Below are 25,384 nucleotides of genomic sequence, written 5' to 3' on the forward strand. Positions count from 1 at the left end.
TTGCTTATCTTACTTTTGATTAACTTTTATTTTTCATTTTGACAGGTAATTAATGGGTTACATACATGTAGAAAATCGCAAAATTTCATACTTTAGAAAACTTATTATTATTCAAATTTGTTTTGTTAATAAATAAAAATGTACAGTTAAACCTCGTATAAGAGCGCCTCGTATATGCAACTTTGCATATACGAGTCATTCCACCTGATTCGGTTTTGTCGCAAGAGTTGCATATGCGAGGTACAGGGCTTATGGGATTTTGGCTATATGGGAGACATGGGCTATATTTTTATAAAAAATCAACTAAACTATACAAATTTATAGTGTTTTGGAATCGTTATGAAGTCAGCTATACAGCTACACCAAATTTACATGGTTTACGATGTTCTAGATCATCCGAAACTTCGTCAAGTTAAGGTCTATGTGTTCAACGCCGTACAAGTATGAGTTAGGCGATTTGACTGTGGTTTTTGACCACAGATCATATCCGGATAGCCTCAGGGAGGTTCAGGAACTAGTCTACCGATATGTGGTGATGTTCTGGGTCTTCTGTAGAGTCCCGGGAGGTACGTCCGATGGGTCTACCGCCGTAACACGGCAGAGGTCGGTAGTTTTAGACCTCAGATCATATCCGTATAGCCTCAGGGAGGTTCAAGGACTAGTCTACCGGTATGTGGTGATGTTCTGGGTCTTCTGTAGAGTTCCGGGAGCTACGTCCGATGGGTCTACCGCCGTAACACGGCAGAGGTCGGTGTTTTTTGACCTCAGATCATATCCAGATAGCCTCAGGGAGGTTCAGGGACTAGTCTACCGATATGTGGAAATGTTCTGGGTCTTCTGTGGAGTCCCGGGAGCTACGCCTGAAGGGTCTACCGCCGTAACAAGGCAGAGGTCGATGGTTTTTGGCGTTAGATTATATCCAGATAGACTCAGGGAGGTTCAGGGACTAGTCTACCTATATGTGGAGATGTTCTGGGTCTTCTATAGAGTCCCGGGAGTTACGACCGACGGGTCTACCGCCGTAACAAAGCAGAGGTCGATGGTTTTTGACCTTAGATAATATCCAGATAGCCTCAGGGAGGTTCAGGGACTAGTCTACCGATATGTGGAAATGTTCTGGGTCTTCTGTGGAGTCCCGAGAGCTACGCCTGAAGGGTCTACCACCGTAACAAGGTAGAGGTCGATGGTTTTTGGCCTTAGATTATATCCAGATAGACTCAGGGAGGTTCAGGGACTAGTCTACCGATATGTAGAGATGTTCTGGGTCTTCTATAGAGTCCCGGGAGTTACGACCGATGGGTCTACCGCCGTAACAAAGCAGAGGTCGATGGTTTTTGACCTTAGATAATATCCAGATAGCCTCAGAGAGGTTCAGGGACTAGTCTACCGATATGTGGTGATGTTCTGGGTCTTCTGTAGAGTCCCGGGAGCTACGTCCGATGGGTCTACCGACGTAACACGGCAGAGATCTGTGGTTTTTGACCTCAGATCATATTCGGATAGCCTCAGGGAGGTTCAGGGACTAGTCTACCGATATGTGGTGATGTTTTGGGTCTCCTGTAGAGTCCCGGGAGTTACGGTCGATGGGTCTACCACCGTAACAAGATAGAGGTCGGAGGTTTTCGTCCTCAGATCATATTCAGATAGCATCAGGGTGGTTCAGGGACTAGTCTACCGATGTGTGGTAATATTCTGGGTCTTCTGTAGAGTTCCGGAGGTAACGGTCAATGGGTCTACAGCCGTAACTAGTCTACCGATATGTGGTGATGTTCTGGGTGTTTTGTAAGATTTCGGGAGCTACGCGTTGGGTCTACCACCGTAACAAGATAGAGGTCGGAGGTTTTTGACCTCAGATCATATCCGGATAGCCTCAGGGAGGTTATAGGGCTAGTCTACCGATGTGATAGATCTTTTGTAAGATCTTGGGAGTTACGGCCGATGGGTCTACCGCCGTAACAAGATATAGGTCGGTGGTTTTTGATCTCAGATCATATCCGAATAGCCTCAGGGCCGTTACTTCCGGGACTCTACAGAAGACCCAAAAGATCATAACGCATCGGTAGACTAGTCCCTGAACCGTCCTGAGGCTATCCGGATATGATCTAAGATCAAAATCCAGTGACCTCTGCCTTATTTCGGTGGTAGACCCATTGACCGTAATCCCGGGACTCTACAGAAGACCCAGAAATCACAACACATCGGTAGACTAGTCCCTGAACCTTCCTGAGGCTATCCGGATATGATCTGAGGTCAAAATCCACCGACCTCTGCCTTGTTACGGCGGTAGACCCATTGACCGTAGCTCCCGGGACTTTACAGAATACCCAGCACATTACCAGAAGTCGGTAGACTAGTCTCTGAACCACCCTGAGGTTATCTGGATATGATCTAAGATCAAAATCTAGTGACCTCTGCCTTATTTCGGTGGTAGACCCATTGACCGTAACTCCTGGGACTCTACAGAAGACCCAGAACATCACCACACATCGGTAGACTAGTCCCCGAACCTTCCTGAGGCTATCCGGATATGATCTGAGGTCAAAATCCACCGACCTCTGCCTTGTTACGGCGGTAGACCCATTGACCGTAGCTCCCGGGACTTTACAGAAGACCCAGCACATTACCAGAAATCGGTAGACTAGTCCCTTAACCTCCTTGAGGCTATCCGGATATGAACTGAGGTCGAAAACCTCCGACCTCTATCTTGTTGCGGTGGTAGAGCCATCGGCCGTTACTCTTGGGACTCTACAGAAGACCCAAAAAATGACCACACATCGGTAGACTAGTCCCTGAACCACCCTGAGGCTATCCGAATATGATCTGAGGTCAAAAACTTCTGACCTGTATCTTGTTACGGTGGTAGACCCATCGGCCGTAACTCCCGGGACTCTACAGGAGACCCAGAACATCACCACATATCGGTAGACTAGTCCCTGAACCTCCCTGAGGCTATCCGGATATGATCTGAGGTCAAAAACCACCAACCACTGCCGTGTTACGTCAGTAGACCCATCGGACGTAGCTCCCGGGACTCTACAGAAGACCCAGAACATCACCACATATCGGTAGACTAGTCCCTGAACCTCCCTGAGGTTATCCGGATATGACCTGTGGTCAAAAACCACAGTCAAATCGCCTACCTCATACTTGTACGGCGTTGAACACATAGGCCTTAACTTGACGAAGTTTCGGATGACCTAGAACATCGTAAACCATGTAAATTTGGTGTAGCTGTAAAGCTGACTTCATAACGATTCCAAAACACTATAAATATGTATAGTTTAGTTGATTTTTTATAAAAATATAGCTGATGTCTCCCATATAGCCAAAATCCCATAAGCCCTGTACCTCGCATATGCGTGCTTCGCATAAGAAACCCCCATATGAGGTGCATATGCGAGGTTTAACTGTATACTATAATGCTCATACCAAGCTCTGTTTTTTGCCGATTTACATGTATGTAACCCCTTAACCGATTTTGGTAAAATAAATAAATGTACTGATTTTTGTTCAGAGTAACTTCGTCACGTTTTCATAGTAGATAAGATAAAAAATATGTTTTGAACCTTTATTAAACTTATTTTTAATAATATATAAAATATATTATGCATCAAATATATTACACGGATTTTCAGCAACAAATATGGTGGTCGTCATTGATCATGGCCGTTCATGGTCACCCGCGACAAACACCGGACGACACAAACAAAGAGCAACACAAAAAAAAACAACTTTTTCAAAACTTTTTTTGTAAAATCGCGATAACTCATGACGGTTACAAGCAAAACCCTTATGTTTACACATCATTTTTTTGTAATTGTCTGCCCTACAACTTTGTAGAACATTGTTACACTCTAAAAGAAAGCCCAGTAATTTTGCAAAATTAGAAAAAAACACGAAATTTTAAATGATTTTTTTCTACATTTTTTTTCTTTCTAAATTACCCTTCTGGGTTAATGTTGATTCGAAAAGTTCATTAAATTTCCCTTAAAATGACATGTTCCAATTTTTTTTTACAATCAAGTTACGGAAAATGTCAAGTTACGGAAAATGTCAGTAAAGTTTTTTTAAGCTTTTTTAGTATTTTGTTGATGAAAAATACTTTTTTTTTTAAATTTCGAGTACGCCATGAAATTGGACGTCCTATTTTACATAAAAGTCTCTTTGAAACCAAATGTCTATCTCATCACCGTTTTAAGCTGCAAATTATTGAATAACACCTCATTTTGCATGCCCCTCCGTCACGAGTTATAAAAAAACGGACCTCGAATTCGTGATCTGGGACAAAAATTACTCCTTAGGACAAAGTTTTACGTAAATCGGAGAGGGGTCGGGCAACTATTCTGCATTTGAAATAATGTAATGTAATAATCGATTTTCTACAATTGAATTGTGTATTTTGTTGTTTAACCCTCTACAACCTAACCCCGCCTTTAAAAGGGCTTCGTTCTAAAAAATCGCCAATAATCAATTTTCCAACCGATTTTTGTTCTTCAAAAACCATTGAGAAGAAGAACTCTTAAAATTTTAGAAAATTTCAGGGTTGGAAGTTTAACTTGTTTTATGTAAATTTGCCAATGTTTTTAAAAATGTAATTTTTTTAGGGGTCAATTTTGGCTGTGTGTTTTACTAGCATTTCCTATATTTTCAGTAAAAATAAGCGTGCAATAATTTTTGTAGTGTCCCAGACTATGTATCTACGCATTTTTTTACAATTTAAATGATGATGGTGCCATTCTATAGCAGAAAATGTGAAAAACATGCAACAAATTGAAAAAGTGACTGTAAAAACGTGAAAAAAATAGATAGGCAAAATGTATTTATTTTAGGTGGTAGAATAGGCCAAATACAACAGACATAAACTAAACAAGATAAATGCAAATTAAAATACTAAAAATTAAACAAGAAAAACATAAAACAAGCGAAGTAAAGTTTTTCGTAGAACAAAAGTTGCTCAAAATCACCTCCTAAACACGGGAAAAATAAATATTTTCGAAAAAAAAATTGGGCAGTAGAGGGTTAATTCCAACTTATCGCATGCCACCCTAGCTAGAAAGCTTCCATAAAATATCGCTCACCACAAACATTCCGAGACACAAAAAGAAGCTACAGTTTTCTGCCAACACACAGACACTTTCACACTAAGCTGAAATGAATTCTCGGCTTCCAGTCGGTGGAACATTAGCACAGAGAAAGCTTTCCAAATTAAATAAATAACGGATGATCGTTCCGAGGAACTGGTAACTGGTGGCCCCAGCAAAGGGATCAGCCTGGAAATGGGATGGGATTTGGCAAACTGACCATTTTTTTGTGTTTGTAGAATGTTAGTTTGAATGGTTTTTTCTTGTGTGGCAATTTATATTACTTTTTGTAAGAACTCATGTTAATAAAAAAAAGACAAAATATTTAGTTTTCAAACAGCTTCGCGGTACACTAAACTAGTAACGTTTGCATCATAATTTGCATTATTTTCAAAACTTCGTCCAGTGTACATTCGTGGTGGAGACGCCTGGTAGTAGCAAACAAGTGTCGTTTTCCAACAAAGTTTATCTTTTGGGGGAAATCCGCCGACGCTTTCAAACAAAGTGTCATAGACTAACAGACCTGGATCTTCACTTTAAACAACTGGAAAAGGGATAAATGTCAAAACAGCGCCACCACCTGCGTGTCAAACTAATTTTCATTTAAATTGGCCGTTTTTGTTGCTCGTTTTCTGTCAATATTGCCTATGTCCCACATAGACAAAGAGCCCGGCGCGTCAGATTACTGCACCCTGTGATTAATTTATCGCAGCCCGTCCCTTGTGCCGTCACTGACTTTAGTGACTATAACGAGTGATTATCCCGCCGGAAAATGGAAACTTTCGCATGCGATAGAAGCGAGTTTGCCAGCTCCTTAAACCAAAGCTCTGGGTTTCATTTTCGTGACTGAGCACCATACCCGGAAATGGCAGTTAATTTCATTAGCCACAGATCGCTGCTTCGACCTAGTTTGAACAAAAAAAAACCAGCAGGGGGACTTGTCTGGGGGCCCCACGAGGATTATCACGTGTTTGCTATGCAAAGTGCCGAGAATGAAGTTCGCCCCTCACAAGAAAATGGACTCAGAAGCTTCAAAACAGATTTTGCTACCTTGAAAAAAATACCAAAATCCAAATTGAATAAATTCGCTTACCGTGTAACAAAAAATAAATCTTTTCACTGTGAAATCTGTTTCGCCAGTGTCCTACATCACATGACAAAGCCCCACACAACAGTCTCAGTTGGGAAAGCTAAAGGATTATTAAGGATGAGCCAAGAGGTATTTGCTCCATTTCAATCGCTGCTTTTTTTTTCAATGAATAATGAACAGCACATCAGGGGACTCTTTGTCCCTCCATATATTAGAGAGACTGATGAGAAAAAAGGTACGCTTCTATTGGAAAATGTAAAAAAAAGGTGTAGAGATTGGTTTCTAAAAATAATTGTGCATCCATCAGCATCACTAGTGATTGTGATTAAACATTCAGTCACAGTTTTTGGTTTTAGTGTGTGTGCGCGCTGGAGTGAAGAGTAGCTCCCGACCGTTCCGCCGGAATTCGTCGAAAAACCCGCGTGAAGTGCCCCCCCCCCTCCTCCGCCGCAACCAAGAACCCCCCCCCCCCCCTCCAAGAGCGTCTGTTCCCCAGGTTAGGGGCGGCTCGAATCAAGAGGAGTTCGAGTGTTCGCAAGCTGTTAGCGTCTGTTTCCCAGGTCAGGGGCGGCTGACAGCAGCGGGAGTTGGAACCCCCCCCCCCCCTCTTCGAGCGCCTGTTCCCCAGGTTAGGGGCGGCTCAAGGAAACCGGTGTCCTACTCCATCGTCGAGGTAAGCGTCTGTTCTCCAGGTTAGGGGCGGCTTACAGCAGGTAGAGTTAGGACCCTCCCCCCCCTCGAGCGTCTGTTCCCCAGGTTAGGGGCGGCTCGAAACAGCGTCTGTACCCCAGGTTAGGGGCGGCTGATTGAAAGTCCCTGTGTCGGCGTGGGACTCTAAACAGTACCGGCACGACGGTCCTCCGGCGAGACAGGGGGTTGGTGATGGCTACACGCACCCGCCGTAAAACAGAAGTGCAGAGAGCTCCAGATGCGAGCCGATCCAATCGCCGACCCGATTTTCGGGGATCCAGGGGTTGGAAACTCGGGACGTGGAACTGCAGGTCCCTCAACTTCGATGGGAGCGACCGCATTCTTCACAACGAATTGCGGGTCCGCGGTCTCGAAGTCGTGGCGCTGCAGGAGGTGTGCTGGACGGGGAAGGACCACCGAGAGCTCGGTGGGTATACTATGTATTGGAGCGGCGGCGATACACACGAGCTGGGGACAGCTTTTATAGTGTTGGGCGAAATGTCGAAGCGCGTGATTGGTTGGTGGCCAGTCAACGACAGAATGTGCCGGTTGAGAATCAAGGGCCGATTCTTCAACCTGAGCATTATCAACGTGCACAGCCCGCACATGGGAAGCGACGCCGATGACAAGGACGCTTTCTACGAGCTTCTTGACCGCGAGTACAGGAAGTGTCCAAAACACGACGTCAAGATTGTCATCGGCGACTTAAACGCTCAAGTCGGCCAGGAGGAGGAGTTTAGACCGGTTATTGGGAGGTTCAGCGCTCACCAGCAGACGAACGAGAACGGCCTACGACTCATCGATTTCGCTACCTCCCGAAACATGGCCATACGTAGTACCTTCTTCCAGCACACCTCCCTATACAAGTACACCTGGAGATCACCAAACGACACGGAGACGCAAATCGACCATGTTCTCATCGATGGTCGGCACTTCTCGGACATAATCGACGTCAGAACCTACCGTGGCGCGGACATCGACTCGGACCACTACCTGGTGGTGGCAAAGCTGCGCCAACGCCTGTCTGAGGTCAACAAGATCCGGTACCGTCGCCCGCAGCGGTATAATCTGGAGCGGCTCAAGGATCCTGAGGTCGCTACCCAGTACGCGCGGGAACTCGAAGCTGCGTTGCCTGACGAGGGTGAGCTTGCCGAAGCCCCTCTGGAGGCCTGCTGGAGCCATATGGAAGCAGCCATCAACGCAGCGGCATCGAGCGCCATCGGGTACGTGGACCGAGTTCGACGGAACGGCTGGTTCGACGAGGAATGTCAGGCGATTTGGGACGAGAAGAAAGCAGCGCGGGACAAGTGGCTGCTGCACAACACCCGTGGGAACAAGGAGTCGTACAAACAGTTGCGAAGACAGCAAACCCATCTCTTTCGGGACAAGAAGCGCCGCCTGGAAGAGTTGGAGTGCCAGGACATGGAACAGCTGTATCGCTCCAACGAAACGCGTAAGTTCTACAAGAAACTCAGTCAATCCCGGACTGGCTTCATGCCGCGAGCCGAAATGTGCCGGGACAAGGACGGAGGCATCTTGACGGACGAGCGTGAGGTGATCGAAAGGTGGAAGCAGCACTTCGACGAGCACCTGAACGGCCCAGAGGCGGAGTACCAGGACGACGGGGGAAACGACGTCAGCGGTATGGTGGACGGCGAGGACGAGCCAGCACCCACGATGAGGGAGGTTAAGGATGCCATCAAGAAGCTGAAGAACAACAAAGCAGCGGGTAAGGATGGTATCGGTGCTGAACTCATCAAGATGGGCCCGGACAAGCTGGCGGCCTGTCTACACCGGCTGATAGTCAAGGTCTGGGACACAGAACAGCTACCGGAGGAGTGGAAAGAGGGAGTAATATGCCCGATCTACAAGAAGGGGGACAAGTTGGAATGTGAGAACTATCGAGCCATCACTATTCTCAACGCGGCCTACAAAGTGCTGTCTCAGATCATCTTCTGTCGTCTGTCGGAGCGAGCAAAGGATTTCGTTGGGACGTACCAAGCCGGTTTCGTGGAGGGGAAATCGACGACGGACCAAATCTTTTTGCTACGCCAAATCCTCCAAAAATGTCGCGAGTACCAGATCCCGACGCACCACCTGTTCATCGATTTCAAAGCCGCGTACGACTCGGTCGATCGCGAAGAGCTATGGAAGATCATGTACGAGAACGGCTTTCCCGGGAAGCTGATCAGACTGGTGAAATCGACGATGGACGGGGCACGGTGCAGCGTGAAGATTTCGGGAGCGATGTCCGACCCGATCGAATCGCGCAAGGGACTGCGACAAGGCGACGGTATCTCCGGCCTCTGTTTCAACATTGGGCTTGAAGGTGTTATGAGGCGGGCGGGCTTCAACATGCGGGGCACGATCATCAACCGGTCCAACCAGTTCATCTGCTACGCCGACGACATGGACATTGTCGGCAGAACGTTCGAGGATGTGGCCAGGCGGTACACCGAATTGAAGCGGGAAGCGGATAAGGTTGGATTGAAGGTGAATGTGGCGAAGACGAAATATCTGCTGGCAGGAGGAACCGAGTCCCTTAGGACTCGCATAGGACCGAGCGTGACGATCGACGGCGACGAGTTCGAGGTTGTGGAGGAGTTTGTGTACCTCGGATCGTTGGTGACGTCGGACAACAACTGCAGCAGAGAAATTCGGAGGCGCATCATCACCGGTAGTCGTGCCTACTACGGACTCCACAAGACCTTACGGTCTGGTCACCTTTCCCGGCGTACAAAGTGTACCATGTATGAAACGCTGATAAGACCCGTCGTCCTCTACGGGCACGAGACGTGGACGATGCTCGAGGAGGACCTGCAAGCGCTTGAAGTTTTCGAACGGCGAGTGCTTAGGACGATCTTTGGCGGCGTGCGTGAGAACACTGTATGGAGGAGAAGGATGAACCACGAGCTGGCGCAACTCTACGGCAAGCCAAGTATTCGGAAGGTCGCCAAGGCAGGCCGAATCCGGTGGGCCGGACACGTCGCAAGAATGCCGGACGCGCTGGATGCGCGCCAACCGAACCAGACTATCAATCCGGTGAAGTTGGTGTTCAATTCGGAGCCGGTTGGAACGCGGCGGAGGGGGGCGCAACGTGCAAGGTGGTTGAACCAAGTGGAGGAAGATCTGGAAAGTGTGGGAGTTCCGCAGCGAAATTGGAGAGTAGCAGCCCAGGACCGAGTCCAGTGGCAGCGCATCTGGAGACAGCTCATGACCCGGAGGTTGTACGAGCAGTAAAAGTCAAAGTCACAGTTTGCCTAAGAATGGCTTATGAAAGTTTGATGATAAAATACTCAGGTTTTGAGTCATTACACAGTTGAGCAGTACCGTGAGATTTCGTTCAACGATTGAGGAACTTTAATTTTTTTGTTGTGGTAATGGGTTGGGCTTTGAAAAACAATTGTTTTTATCACTAAATCAATGATGCAGCTTGATTCAAAATTATTTGCTCTATCAGAAAATTGCATTGTTCTAGAAAATCTGTAGAAATCCAGTTTTACCGCGAAAAATTAACACGTAGTCTTATGTTTGGGACAGACTTGTCCTACGTTTTTCTTAACATTCGTTTTTGCATTTGGGATACTTATGCGAACAAGTAAGCCCCCAAGGGGGCTGACTTGCAAATATCAAGATTTCAACCACATTTCAATTTCCTAGCCGCAAAGAGCATTGAATTACAAGCGTAATTTGAAAAATATACAAATTGATGTTACCCCATTTTATGTTAATTACACACTTGTTCTGACACAAAATCTGTCCATGATTTTTTTACTGTGCTCCAAAGCATCCCAATGGAATAAAGGCCAAATAAAGCAATCAGAATCAATCAGAAAATTTGAATTTTGTGTTTGAAATTAGTAGCTGATATATCGACATTAGAAAATGGTGGATTGTTTGGGTGAGACTTAGAAAACATCAATTTTCCTATTTTTGAACCTTTGCATGGCAATATCTCAGCAACTAAGGGTCGTATCAACAAAATTCTAAAATGCAAAATATAGAGATTTTTCTCAGCTTTTCAAAAATATTTCTTTCAAAAGTAGGCAAACAAGTTCACCAATTTAAAAAAAAACGAAAAACTGCGACTATTTTCAAAAAAGTCACCTAAAAATGGATTTAACTTGAAAACGGTGCACTTTATCAAAATTTCACTACAGTACTTTTTGATTGCAAATTTGATTTAACATCGAAAAATGAAGTTAAAAAATTTTTGCGACCAATTTTTCGATTTTTTCCAAAAAAAACCAGTATTGATTCAAAAATTCATAACTCGCTCAAAGATTTTTTGCACAACCTGGAAATTTCTGAAAAGTTGGCATTTGATGTCCTCTAAAACATATCAAAAAATAAAAAAAATAAAATAGTGTTGCAAATCAAGTTTTAGTGACAAAAAGTTAAATAAAAAATCACCAAAAAATTTTTTACCGTGTATAATTTTTTTCCAGTGTAGTCCGTATCCATACCTACAACTTTGCCGAAGACACCAAATCGATCAAAAAATTCCTTCAAAAGATACAGATTTTTGAATTTTCATACATCATTTTTGTATGGCCAGCTGCCAAATTTGTTTGGAAAATTATATGGACAAAATAATGATGCAAAATGACTTCTTTGGGCATATTGAAGGTACCAAAAATGTTTCAGTCAGATTAAAAAATACAAAAAAAGTCGAATGACAGAAATCTGAGAGAACTGCTCATTTCAAAAATTCTGAAGAATTAATTCAATTCGCTTAGGGAATATAACAAAATTAAAAAAAACAACTTTCAAAACTTAATTTTATAGGAATAATTTTAGCTTAAGGACCCCATTTCATGGTCACATAAATGGCCCCGATGAAATTGATCAGAATTATTCCATAGTTCTAGCCAATTTTAGCAAAGTCAACTTTCAAAATTTCAACTTTTCAGAATAATTTAAGCTTAAGGATCCCATTTCATGGAAAAAATTTTGGCCCCGACGAAATTGGTCAAAATTAACCCTAGTTCTAGCCAATTTTAGTGAAGTACCTTAGGGGGTATATCAAATAATTAATCAAAATCAACTATCAAAATTTCAACTTTTTAGAATAGTTTTAGCTTAAGGACCCCATTTCATGGCCAAAATAATGACCCCGACGAAATTGGAAAAAAATATCCCAAAGATTTAAACATATTTAACAAAAAAAAATAACAGATTGTGTTATGGAAACTTTCCCATTTGTGCGATTAATGGTTATTTTATTTCTAAGTCAGAATACCAAACGAACAATAAATCTTGTTATTAGGAGAGTTCTTGAAATGTATAACATTTCCTCTTATTAGCGTGTTTTTGAACATTTTCAATATAATATCAATTCAATACCAAATCTTGTTATTTTATCAGAAACTGTTGTTATTTTTTCTTCTTGAAGTTGAAGTTAAGGATACAATAATAACACTTTTTGTTATTTTAACAGGATTTGTTATAGAAATATGTATTATTAATTTTGTTATTACCGTCTGCCCGGGTAACCTTCAATTTTTTAAATTGCTATGTTTCACATTCCAAACTCGAATGTCCAAAGTTTCAATAATCCAAAGTTCGACTATCCGAAGTATTGTAATCGAAATATGAACAAAAATTAGTTTTCGTACTTTTAACATCAAATTCAAGTTCTGTGATCATTTTTTTTTCAAATTTGAGTGGTTAGTTGTCTATCAAATTACCAAATCCGGTTTGGCTGCCATCTTGGATTTCGAAAATCTAAATCACTCTAGTGTTGGGATGTAAGCTCAATAATCAAAAGTATGACAACGGGAAAAAATGTGAAAGTCAATTTTAATATTCACTGTTTCACTATGCAAACTTCATCAAATCATCTCAGTATTCTGTTTAGTGCCAGTTATTAGTAATAAAGTTAGTTACAAACAAAAATTTGCGTGTGTTTTTGTTTGAACAGTAAAACAATATTTAAAGGCTGATCAAACCGACAAAGAAAAGGCCTTTTTTCATCAGTTAGTGGGATGTACCACCAGTTTGAAAATTCCGTTTAGTTCTGACTCGAAAAACCACATCGAGCATGGCCAGCAAGCTTTAAACGATCCTCTGGCACGGCGTGTTTTTTGGTTATCAAGAAAAAATAGTCATCGCTACTTTCAAATGAGTCTTATAGGAAATTTTCTCAGCTTTCCAATGCTTCTTAGAGCGAAATGTTTCATCGGGAAATTTCTGAGATATCTCTATTTTAAGTTGTTTGATTTTAAATTTCTTTATTATTTATTGGAAATTTTATACTAACTGTTCAGAAAACTTATGAAATGATGTGTTTCATGTGTCATTTACTCATCAAAATGTGCAAAATAAGACAAGAAACAACTTTGTTGAAGGTTGCAAACCGCTAAACATTTTGAAAATGAAGTTTTAACCGAATTTTTGAATATGTGGGATTTATTCAGAAACTAAAATCATAAAACCGCATTAAAATATTATTTTTACAAGAATAAAAAGATTATTACATAATTGTTGTGTACAAATAACACCAGTCTACTCTGATTCAGCTTGGAATTAGCTGATACAACCGAATTTTTTACAGGTTTGAGATTGATAGGGTATTACAAGATTTTTATAAATAAATAACATATTTCCTTAATCAAACATTAACCAGATGCATGAATACAAAACATGTTTAATACTCGAAATTGAACTGCAAACTACTGTTGCATGCTTTAAGAAAAATACTTTCCATTAGTATGAAATGATTGGTTTAGTTTTTTGTTTTGTACTAAATGATCAAGGAAAAAGCAATATTTTTGAAGTTTATAAGACTCTCATCTTTAATCTCATCTAGGGGAAATATACCCATTTTAATCACACTAAGCCGTTCGACCAATTCTCATCACTTTTGCCATTTCTGCTATTAAATCAACATTTTCAGATGTTTCAACAATGGAGAGTTGCTTGCTCACTTTTATTTGAGCTATTTATTACTTTGGAACAGTCAAAAACACTTTATATAAGCTGTAATTCATGATCAAAGTGCTGATAGGCCGATAATAGAAATAGGCTGAGAAAGGGTATAGTTCCCCTATTTTAAAAAATGTTTTATTTCTTGATTCTTGTTCAAATAATTGGAAGACTTTTTTTTGTTAAAATAATAAATAATATTGTTCAAACAAAAAAAAAGTTTGTGACGGTGTTTTCAGCATTCTGAATTGGAAAAGTCGAGTTTTATTGCTACTTTTAAGTGCATTTTCAACAGTAAACATTTTATAAAATTTTATATTTATTTTATTCTCATGAAAATATGACTATTGAAGCTTGTAATAGTAATATTTTGTACATTTCGATTTTAAATCATATTTGTATTTATGTTCCTGGTTAATGTTTGCTTAAGAAAATATCAAATTTATTCATTAAAATTCAATTAACAATCACAATCCTGCCAAAGTTTCGGTTGAACAATCTAAATCAGAGCAGACTCGTGATATTTGTACATAAAACAATATATGTAATAATCTAATAAATATATATATATATATTCAGCAATTCCATTTCAAAAGAGCCTAAACCGAAAAAAAAGTTCTCCGATCGGGCTCAAATTTTTTCTGGGGGTGCCTTAGCCAAAATAATTAGACCCGTATTTTTTTGTTTGGCCATTAGGGTGACCTACATCGTGCTAGGGTGGTTCGAAAAATGGCAATTTTCGTCATTTTTCGCAAAAACCTCTTTTTTCAAAAAATCATATCTCCGCGCCATTTCATCCGATTTTCGCTGTCTTAGACGCAAAAGAAAGATGATGAGTTTGGCTATTTGGAAAAAATAGTAAGAAGTTTCGAAAATCTAGCTTAACATTTGAAAAAGTCGCATGAAAACTTAAAATGGCGTTTTGACCGTGTCTGGACCAAAGAGCCTATGTCTGAAAATATTTTTATCGGATTCCTCGGAAAATTTCACATAACATATACAAAAATTGGCGATGTCGAACCGTACGTTTCCAAGATATGATTTTTTGAAAATAAAAACTGAGTTTTTCGACGCGCCACGCGCAAAAACAGGAAAATGACGAAATCGGCAAAAAATCATCTTTTTTCACTAAAACTGCGATAACTTAAAAATTTCAGCGATGACCTATACATGTCTGGGTATCAAAATTTTTGTAATTGAAAGACGCAACTTTTGGTACCCAGACATGTATAGGTCATCGCTGAAATTTTTAAGTTATCGCAGTTTTAGTGGAAAAAGTTGTTTTTTTGCCGATTTCGTCATTTTCCCGTTTTTGCGCGTGGCGCGACGAAAAACTCAGTTTTTATTTTCAAAAAATCATATCTCCAAATCGTACGGTTCGACATCGCCAAATTTTTGATATGTTATGTGAAATTTTCCGAGGAATCCGATAAAAATATTTTCAGACATAGGCTCTTTGGTCCAGACACGGTCAAAATGCCATTTTAAGTTTTCATGCGACTTTTTCAAATGTTAAGCTAAATTTTCGAAACTTCTTACTATTTTTTCCAAATAGCAAAACTCATCATCTTTCTTTTGCGTCTAAGACAGCGAAAATCGGATGAAATGGCGCGGAGATATGATTTTTTGAAAAAAGAGGTTTTTGCGAAAAATGACGAAAATTGCCATTTTTCGAACCACCCTAGCACGATGTAGGTCACCCTAATGGCCAAACAAAAAAATATGGGTCAAATTATTTTGGCCAAGGAACACCCAGAAAAAATTTGAGCCCGATCGGAGAACTTTTTTTTCGGTTTAGGCTCTTTTGAAATGGAATTGCTGTATTTATACATTGTTTTATGATTTAAATTTCTGAATAAATTCCATTTATTAAAAAAAAAGTTAAAACTTCAATTTAAAAAGGTATAGCGATTTTCAACCTTCTACAAAGTTGTTTCTTGTCTTATTTTGCACATTTTGATGAGTAAATGACACATGAAACACATCATTTCATAAGTTTTCTGAACAGTTAGGATAAAATTTCCAATAAATAATAAAGAAATTTAAAACCAAAAAACTTAAAATAGAGATATCTCAGAAATTTTTCGATGAAACATTTCGCTCTTAGAAGCATTGGAAAGCTGAGAAAATTTCCTTTAAGACACATTTGAAAGTAGCGATGACTATTTTTTCTTGATAAGGTTGTTCTAGAAAACACGCCGTGCTGGGTAAGAAATTTGCGTTTTACTTCATGACGCGGAGTGTTTTGCTGGAGCCCGATAGATCGTTCAATAAGCAGAAATTTGTTAGCATTGTAAAGGATGGATACAATGGCATAACTTCTATGGTTGACACGTGCTACGACAGTAAGATTAAGTCAATTGAGGATAGATTTGTTGGTCGTTACAAAGTTTTTTGCGAAACATTCCATCTAGCTTAAAAATAGTTTGAGTTTTGTTTCACAGAAGCCCATACTCACCAAAAAAGAGACACAGTTTTAATTACACTAGACTGCAGTTAAATTTTGTAGATTTTTTTTAAACTTTAACTAACACCACCCAATAACTACGCACATTGATACAATGACTACCGTAAATATGTACAGCTTTTCTTCTAATAATAAACCAGTCTTCACTTTTCTCCACTCCAACGACGAACGGTTTTGGATTTTTGTGTTTATCGATCCCAATATCAATTACTCACTCACAGCCCCTTTCAAGTGTTGTGGCACATTTACAGTTAAAATTATTTATACTTTGCCAGCCAACAAACCGCGATCGATCGTATCAAATTTTGCGCACGGGATTCAAACCATCAAATCTCCATCTCGCCACACTCGATGAGAGAGAGAGAGCTGTAAATTGACATCCAAGCACAACAAACATTGTAACTCCCACCGCCCCGGGGGCAAGATTATGAATTTTCCACGTAAACACTTTACGACCTCGGGACTAATTAACACCACGCGATTTTTTTTTCTTTTCTTCCTTTTTCCAGCGGGAATCGCAATAAATTTCCGTTACTTCTTCTTGCCAGTGCACGCACTCGTGGGGAGGGAAAGTGAATAAATTTTACCCTTTTGCACGAGGATGGGCCAGGAAGGAAAAAAAGGGAAAAGCCAAATGCAACCAGTATCGTTTTCCAGCAGTAGTGTGCCCACGCCGCGGAAAATCCCACCAGCGATTGTGGTGGGAATGAACGGAAAATGGCAACGTACGAGTGAAGGTGGTTTTCAGTGAATAATACAGAATGCGCGGTGTGTCGAATGTTGATGTTTATGAGCAAAAAACGTGTTTTTGGGAAAAACACTGTCATCACATTTCCGTGCAAATGTGAGACAAAGTTTAAAAGATTGCGATATGCAAAAATAGTGAAAATTATAATATTTATAAATTGAATAGTTATTTTTACATTCTTTTAAACATGAGCGCTCTTTGAAAATAATTCGAAGCTTATAAGATTTTTAAAAACATATTTCTGTTAGTTTATACAATCTCGCAAACATGAGAACTTCTTTGAAAAAGAAAAAAATGAAACCAGTTTTGAATTACCTTTTGCATTCTTGTGAACATAAGTAGACCTTTAAACATAATTCAAAAGAGAATAAAGATTTCACAAATCTCTTCACAGTTAAACAAATGACGGTAATATTACATTCGTGACAGGTTTTGTGTCAAAAAATGTGTAATTTTACCACTAGCATGCCCAGCTCTTTGAGGAAGTTGGAACAATAAGTTGACGTTCTTAAAATTACGTCATATATAGACACCTCCTGATCGAATTTAGAACAGAACAGAACAATTTAGAACCCTGTGCTCGCTGGTTAAATTTTCATAATTTTCTGTTGAAATTTACATTTATACATTATTTAAAACAAGAAATACTCAAAAAGAGGATATATTCAAACAATCAAATTCAACATTTTTTCAGTAATTCTTTACATTTTTCAATCTAGAAAACATCAGCCTTTCTTAATATGTTTTACGTTACGAAAAATAAAATACACATTTTTTTTCTGTAGCTTTTAGAATTATTTCAATCATTTAAAAAAACATTTCAAACTTATTGGAATACCCTGTTAACCATATTTATGCCGTTTTGGTTGAATTTCACAATTGTAATTGTAATTGTAATGTTATTTGGCTACAATATCCATTCACAATTCAAAAATGGGTGTCGAATGAAGTGCTTTTTTCTGGATTTGCATAACTTTTATTTTGTGCAACTGTTACGCAAACAAAACTGAAATCTTAATAAGCTTATACTTTGGTGTCAGAAGAAGTGAGCTTTTGTAGAAATTTTGACAATAAAAAGGTGGGATAAAATACTCAAATTTTCATTTTTTTTTTAAAACAAATAAAAACTTCAAGTTTTCATAAAGCCATTCACATTTTTTTTCTCGGAAAAGTTGTCTTTAAGGTAGAATTTTCAAATATGGACAGCTTTTTTAGAGTCGAGTTGAAAAAAAATGTTTCAGCGATTTTAATTTTGGTTCAAACATAATCTTTTGATGTTTGCCCAATTTTGAGGAATTTTGTTTCCAATTTTGAAAATTCTAAACTTAAAATTTGAAGCAAATATGGGATATACTAAAATTTATATCCTTTTAAAATCAAAATATGTGAAAAAGAGATATGTTACCCATGAATTAGAATACTATTTTAAAAAGCTTCGCAATTTAAAAAAATGAAGCAGGTTTTTGGCATCACCAGCTTATTTTTTTACTTTTCAAGTTTCCTCAAATGTTTAAATTAATAAATTATTGTTCAAAATTGTCTAAACAAGTATTTTATTTACAATCTTTTAAAAAATAATGATTTTTGTTTAAACTAGGCCTATATAAACCATTTTTGTGTAGATGGAGCCAACAGCACTCGAAAATAACATTTGAGAAGGGCGTAAGGTTTTTAAATATTTTTGTATTTTGCAATTTAAAAATTACTGTATCTCGAAGCCGTTGCATCGTATCAAAAAGTGGTCAAAGACAAACTTGTAGGAAATTGGACGGGCTTTCTGAAAAAATACACTGAAACAAAAATACACGCCACTTCTATGAGATTTTTTGATTTTTATGTTTAAAAGTTAAATTTCAAGGTGATGTCACGATTTTTTTTCGCTCAAAATTTTTGAGGAAATAGCCTAACATGTTACAAAAAGACTCACGAAAAATGCAGAATGGTTTGTCTCTCCTAAAAAAATAAAAAAATCATTTACTAAAACTGTTTTTTTTTAATGGTCTCAACGTCAAAACTTTCAAAAACCGATAGTGGGAATCGATTCCCCAGACAATTTTACATAAAAGTCTCCATATGGATCATTGTCCTAAGTCCAATCCTTGGGAAGGTACAGCGGTTTTAAAAATAAAAATGATGAAAAAACTGGTTTCTTGGTGGTTTTTGGCAAATTCTATGTAACAGACTTGGTTTTTTAGTCTCGTAAATATTTTTACCGGAAAGCTCGTCCAATTTCCCATGAGTTTGTCACCTTGAAACTTGTTAAACTTAGAAGTGGCGTGCATTTTTGTTTCAGTGTATTTTTTTTTCAGAAAGCCCGTCTACAATTTTGTCTTTGACCACTTTTTGATACGATGCAACGGCTTCGAGATACAGTAATTTTTATATTGCAAAAAACAAAAATATTTAAAAACCTTACGCCCTTTTCAAATGTTATTTTCGAGTAGTGTTGGCTCCATCTACACAAAAATGGTTTATATAGGCATAGGATAACATGTCTACAAAGTTTCATTTAAATTGGAGAGGATCGGGTACAAAAGTACCAGAAAAAATCCTGATTTGAGCTGGAATTGCTCTTACTCTTTGTTCAAAATTTAGGAAAAAAATCTTTATTTTATTAATTTTAGAAGCTATTTCAAAAATTGGTAACATCAGCTGATAATTTATTTGCATTGAATTTTAAATGTATTTCTTTTGCACATTAAAACATTATGGAAACGTGAAACTTATCAATCACAATTTCGATTATCTGTATTTTTGTAAGCTGTTAAGTCTATTAGATGCTTTATAACTGTTTCATAAAAAATATTTAAGATGTTCAATTTTTCGTAAATTTTAACAAAAAAATCAATTCTGAAATCCAAATTTAAGAAATCTTGAAGTAATTAAAACACATTTTCCTAATCTTTGAAATTGGCTTATACATCTGATTTTTGGTAATAAGGCTGTTGCAAATATTTTTTGAAGTTTTTGTCCCTCTACTTTTACCAAAGTCGAGGGTGATTCAAATAAAAAAAAAGTACAAAGGTTTAAATAACGTGCAATGGTTTCAACATTTGAATGAAAAAATGTTTTAAATGCACTATAAACCGGTCCAGTTGATTTGCAATCAACTGCTTGCTGAAACTTTTAGCGGTGATCTACATTGGGATTTTATAAAAATGTTTTAAGTTGATTAGACTAATTAGACTAATTCCTAAAAAATGCCCCCGGATGTTTAGATCAATCCTGAAGGGGGACATAAACTTTGAAATATATTTGTAGCGGCCTAAAACGATTTAAACAACCAAAATAGGAATATTTAAAAATTTCTTAACAATTTTTCTGATTTAAGAGCATTTTAACCCTTGTATTGTTTTTTTTTTTTTTTTTGCTCTAAACAACAACACTCGTTTTGCTTTCCCAAAACAACAACTGGCCAGCCATTCACAGCTTTAATTTTTCTCACTATCGTGCTGTTTTCTTCTCTTTAGTTGTTTTTTCCTTCTTCACCAAGGAAAAACTGGTGGCTGCCACTCGTAAATCACTCCAGCCAAGAAAACGCTTAATTTTTCCCACCAAATACACACACACGCCCAGCTTCCCCAGGCTGGTGGTTTTCCACTTTCCCACTTTTTTCTTTTTCTCACTTCCTCGCAAACGCTACCCAGATCACTTTCAACAATCGCGGCCGTAATGAGATTTTCCTCTCGCCACACAGGGCAAACGCCGCGCCGTCACGAGGTCGGTGAAAAATCCCCGCGCGACATTGATAAGCTGCTGGCTGGTCGACACACTTTTCCGGCCGGGGGAATTACTGGGAAAATTCAACGTTGACGAAAACTTTTCGCGACACTAAAATGTCAATCTTGAATTGATGAGGCAAACCGTCACGAGTTAAGTTGGGAAATTAAAGATCAACTTCTTCCCTCCCAGAATCAGCAAAAAAAAATCGAGAAAAAAAACTTGCCAACTGGTCCCCACCTACAAAACTTAGGCGGGAGTGGGATGGGCCAAGAAGGTTTATGGCGGGGGGAAGGTCGATAGTACACGGAACACCGATACGAAAACGTCTGATCTGGCCAACGGTTGACGACGGAATGACGAGAGAGCAACCGCGTGTCCTAGCCGTGGTTCTGGGTTGGCACACTTTTTCCGGATCGGAATCTAGCTTTGGACGCGGGAGCTTTGGAAATCTTCGTTTGCCGAGAGAGAACATAATAGAAGGGAGAGAGAGTGCGACCCCGCAAGGACATCCACCCGCTTCCACGAAGGACATTGACTGGTTGAGGGTGGAACTACTTCCATGTCGCGGAACAGGTTTGTGGCATTCATGGGTGGAGCGATGCAACGTTGCGTTTGTTGCAAGAGGTTTGTTGATAATGTTTTGGTTACATTGGAGAAAAAATCAACAACATTTTTGCTATTTTTCTGATACTGATACTGAAAGAAAATAACACTCCACTTTTATGAGATTTTTTTAATTATTATGTTTAAAAATCAAATGTGAAGGTGAGCCCACGATTTTTTTTTTCGTTCAAATTTTTTGTGAGAATAGCCTGAGGTGTTAAAAAAACTCACGAAAAATGCAAGATGGAGCAACTCACCTAAAAAAATCAAAAATCATTTACTGAAACTGATTTTTAAGTGCTCTAAACGTCAAAATTTTCAAAACCCGAATACGGTTATCGATTCTCCAGACAATATTGCATAAAAGTATCCATATTGACCACTGACTTAAGTCCAATCCTTGTGAAGTTACAACAGAAAAAATGCCTTCTTGATGGTTTTGACAATTTCTATATGACAAACTTGATTGTTCAGTCTCGTAAATATTTTTACCGGAAAGTTCATCAAAATTCCCATAAGATTGTCTTTGACCACATTACAATTGGAAGTATGGGCTTACATATATAAGCTAATTGCATTGCTCATACCTGAAAACAGAATATTTTTTTCAGTGTGGTTCAGTAGATGGTAATAACCTGGATAGAAAATTAGCTTAAATCATCAAAAAAACTAGTTATTTTGAAAAGTGGTCAAAGACAATCTTATGGGAAATTGGACGAGCTTTCCGGTAACAATATTTACGAGACTGAAAAATCATGTTTTTCATTTAGAAATTGTCAAAAACCATCAAAAACCCATTTTTTCCGCAGTAACTTCACAAGGATGATAGTCAATATGGATACTTTTATATTAAAATTTTCTGGAGAATCGATTCCCGTGTTGGGAATCGAAAATATTGGCGTTTAGAGCACTTTTCAAAAAAGAAGCTTGAGTAAATGATTTATGTATTTTTTTAGGTGAGTTGCTCCATCCTGCATTTTTCATGAGTCTTTTTGTAACATCTTAGGCTATTTTCACAAAAATTTTGAATGAAAAAAAATCGTGGGCTCACCTTCAAATTTGACTTTGACTTGAAAATCAAAAAATCTCATAAAAGTGGCGTGTTTTTTTTTCATTCAGTGTATTTTTTTCGGAAAGCCCGAGAAATTTCCTTCAAGTTTTTCTTTGACCACCTTTTGATACGATGCAACGGCTTCGAGATACAGCAATATTTAACTAACTAAATACAAACATATTTAAAACACTTACGCCCTTCTCAAATGTCATCATCAAATGAGACTGGCTCAATATACACAAAAATGGCTTACATAACATTTCTACAAAGTTTCATTGAAATAGGAGAGGTTCGAGAAAAAAGTACCTAAAGAAATCCTGTTTTGGGGTGGAATTGCTCTTTAACGGAACAATAACTGGGGTGAATAGGGACATATAGGGCTAATGGGGAAAGACAAAGTTGTTAGGTCTGTCCAAATTATTTTTATTTGACGTTTTATCACTAAAACTTGGTTTCCCAAAATCAGAATTTATTTAGATTTTATAAAGAGTCGGGGTGCCCAAAGTTTTTGAGGCTCTAATGAGATTGCTGGCCAAGTGTAAAAAATATTTGAAAAAATGGAATAACTTTAGTTCAATTTATGAAATTCAAAAATAGATCTACCACTTAAAGTTTCGTATTTTCAATCGAAAGTTACTCAACCTTTGCACAGTTTTCAAGTTCAATTATTTTTTTTAGAAAAAAAAATCAATTCTTGGAAATTCAAAAATGTAAAAAAGCACCCGTGCAAAATATATGTTTAAAAAAATAAGACATTTTTCTAAAATTTTCTTTTTTCGACTTTGTTGGTCAGACTGCTAGTTGCTCAGATAGATATTTATCCATTTATTTTTTGAAAAAGAGTTTTTTCTCAGTGTCACCTGATTAGCCCTTTTAATTTAACTATCTTAGAAGCTAATTGTTTGATTTGCAATGTAAAAATAAATAAAAAAAATTTCGAAATTTTTGATTCAAGAGCAACTTTTTGAAAAAACTCATAACACATGTTTTGCAAATTTTGAAAAAAAAAATTTTTTTTTGGCTTGATTTTTCAATTTCTAAATTCAAAATCAAATTATTCGTTCTACAGCATTGCCTTGGCGTTCTCGATTGCAAGATTCCTACTCGAAACTATGTGTCCGAAGGCTTGATCCTACACCTGGATTGAGCTAACGACCTTACCCTTTAGGTTAGACCGGGACCAACATTTACTTCCCCGAAAAATGCCACCGGGACCGTCTGGGATCGAACCCAAGCCGACTGGGTGAGGGGCAACCACGCTTACCCCTACACCACGGTCCCGGATTATTTCTAATTTGTATTTATTATTTAAAAAAAATAACAATTTCCAATACTTTCTAAAATATTGTAAGTTAAAAAATCACTGACAAAATGTTATCTTTAAAAGGCTATATCTCAGCAGGGGTGCTCTTCCTTCCTGAAGTATTATTTTATTTACAAAAATTAAACATTCTTCGAAAAAAATACCCAAAAAAACTAAAAATTACCAAAAAACAGAAAAAGTGTTTTTGATATAAATAGTCAAATTAAAAATAGGAAATGTTTTGTTCTATGTACCTTTTTCCGGAAAGTTTTAATCTTAAGCACCAAATTGCTCAGGAAATTCCTTCTCAAAATAAGGATTTGTTTAATATTTTCATGTCCATTTTGAAAGACCAGCCCGACAAATGCCTTGTAATGGAAAAACTTATGATGTAAAATGTTTTTTTTTTTTGATAGCGTAATGCATTGACAAAATCTCTAAAACACATTAAAAATTCTCAAAAAAATTGCGAAGTTCTAGAGAATTACTCATAAACCAAAATTGCTAAAATTTAAGCAAATACTCTTAAGATCAAGCTTATGTACACAAGATATATCTGGATCTTGTGTACATAACGATGCTTGATTAGATTTTTTTCAAATAGTTAAAAAGGCACAACAATGTACCACGAACAACAAACGAAATAATTTTAAAGTTTTTCAAAACATTTGTTGTAAAACGGACTTTGTACCTTTGTGCCTTGAACGAGGTATCCGATATTTGAACCCGTATTCAACATTCTCATTTAGTTTTTTAACAAATGGCGTTAAATTTTAATTTTGAGCGGTTAAAAATGTTTATTTGATGCCCTTAAAATAGATTTAAAAAAATCAAGTGTAAGCTCATACCAGCACATTAAAGGTTTACCACCTTACGTGTTGTACACGGAAAAAAATCAATTCCGGAAATCGTGAATTGTGTTCATGAATTTAAGAACCACGGAGTAATATATTCACGTTTATAGCGCAAATGCACCATACTCATGAAAAAATTTCTTCATGGTTCTTAAATTCATGAATACAACTCACGATTTCCGGAATTGATTTTTCTGTGTATCCTCCTAAATAACGACACTTATCCCATCAGAATCTGCAATACATTGGAAAAAATAATTCTTAAGCCAGATTCAACCTAGTGCCTATTCAACTTGTAAGGGAATTCCGGAAATGTCTTGACTATCTTATGCTGGGAGCGGCCGTGGCTGACTGGTTACGGTGTTCGCTTTGTAAGCGAATGGTCCTGGGTTCGATTCCCATCTGCTCCCACCGAGAAAGTATAGGAAATATAAATCTTGAAACTCTGAACATGAACGAAAAATCAAAGTCGCTCGAGTCGGGGTTCGATCCCCCGTCCTTTGGATTGGTAAGCAAAAATGCTAACCACTATGCCTTCGCGACTTGGTGAGCTATGACTGGAATTAGGAATACTGTTACCACCATCAACTATATACGCGCTGGGTCCTTGTCCATTTGACAAGGGTTCGGAAGTTCTAAATAACGTTTGAATCCGATTGGTGCAAACGTTCTTCAGGGCGGGGCTTGTCGATAAAGCTGTCGCGCTCGGCTAGCCAGCGTAGAAATGGGTCACCGAAGCTCGGCAGAGCTAACACCTTCCAAATGCCTATGCGAGTTATTTGCATGTATAGAATGTAGATCCAAAAATACATGGAAACAACTCAATTTGTAAGAAGCGGCCGCG

General features: G+C 38.5%; 1 protein-coding gene across 3 annotated transcripts in view; it reads right to left on the reverse strand.

Moving 5' to 3' along the window:
* LOC120415962 (histidine-rich glycoprotein-like) overlaps positions 1–21,228 on the reverse strand; it is a 34,295-nt gene extending 13,067 nt beyond the window's left edge. Inside the window, exons 1-2 of one of the 3 annotated variants that reach the window (XM_052709365.1) lie at positions 20,968–21,228; positions 16,247–16,621 (exon numbers count right to left, since the gene is read on the reverse strand). The gene's annotated coding sequence lies outside the window, so the exon portion shown is untranslated. Of the gene's footprint in view, positions 1–16,246; positions 17,031–20,963 lie in introns of those variants that run through there. The other 2 variants (XM_039577606.2, XM_039577605.2) reach the window with 2 other exon arrangements.
* Positions 21,229–25,384: the final 4,156 nt, after the last annotated feature.

The sequence above is a fragment of the Culex pipiens genome, chromosome 3 (assembly GCF_016801865.2).
Source record: "Culex pipiens pallens isolate TS chromosome 3, TS_CPP_V2, whole genome shotgun sequence".
NCBI lineage: Eukaryota > Metazoa > Arthropoda > Insecta > Diptera > Culicidae > Culex > Culex pipiens.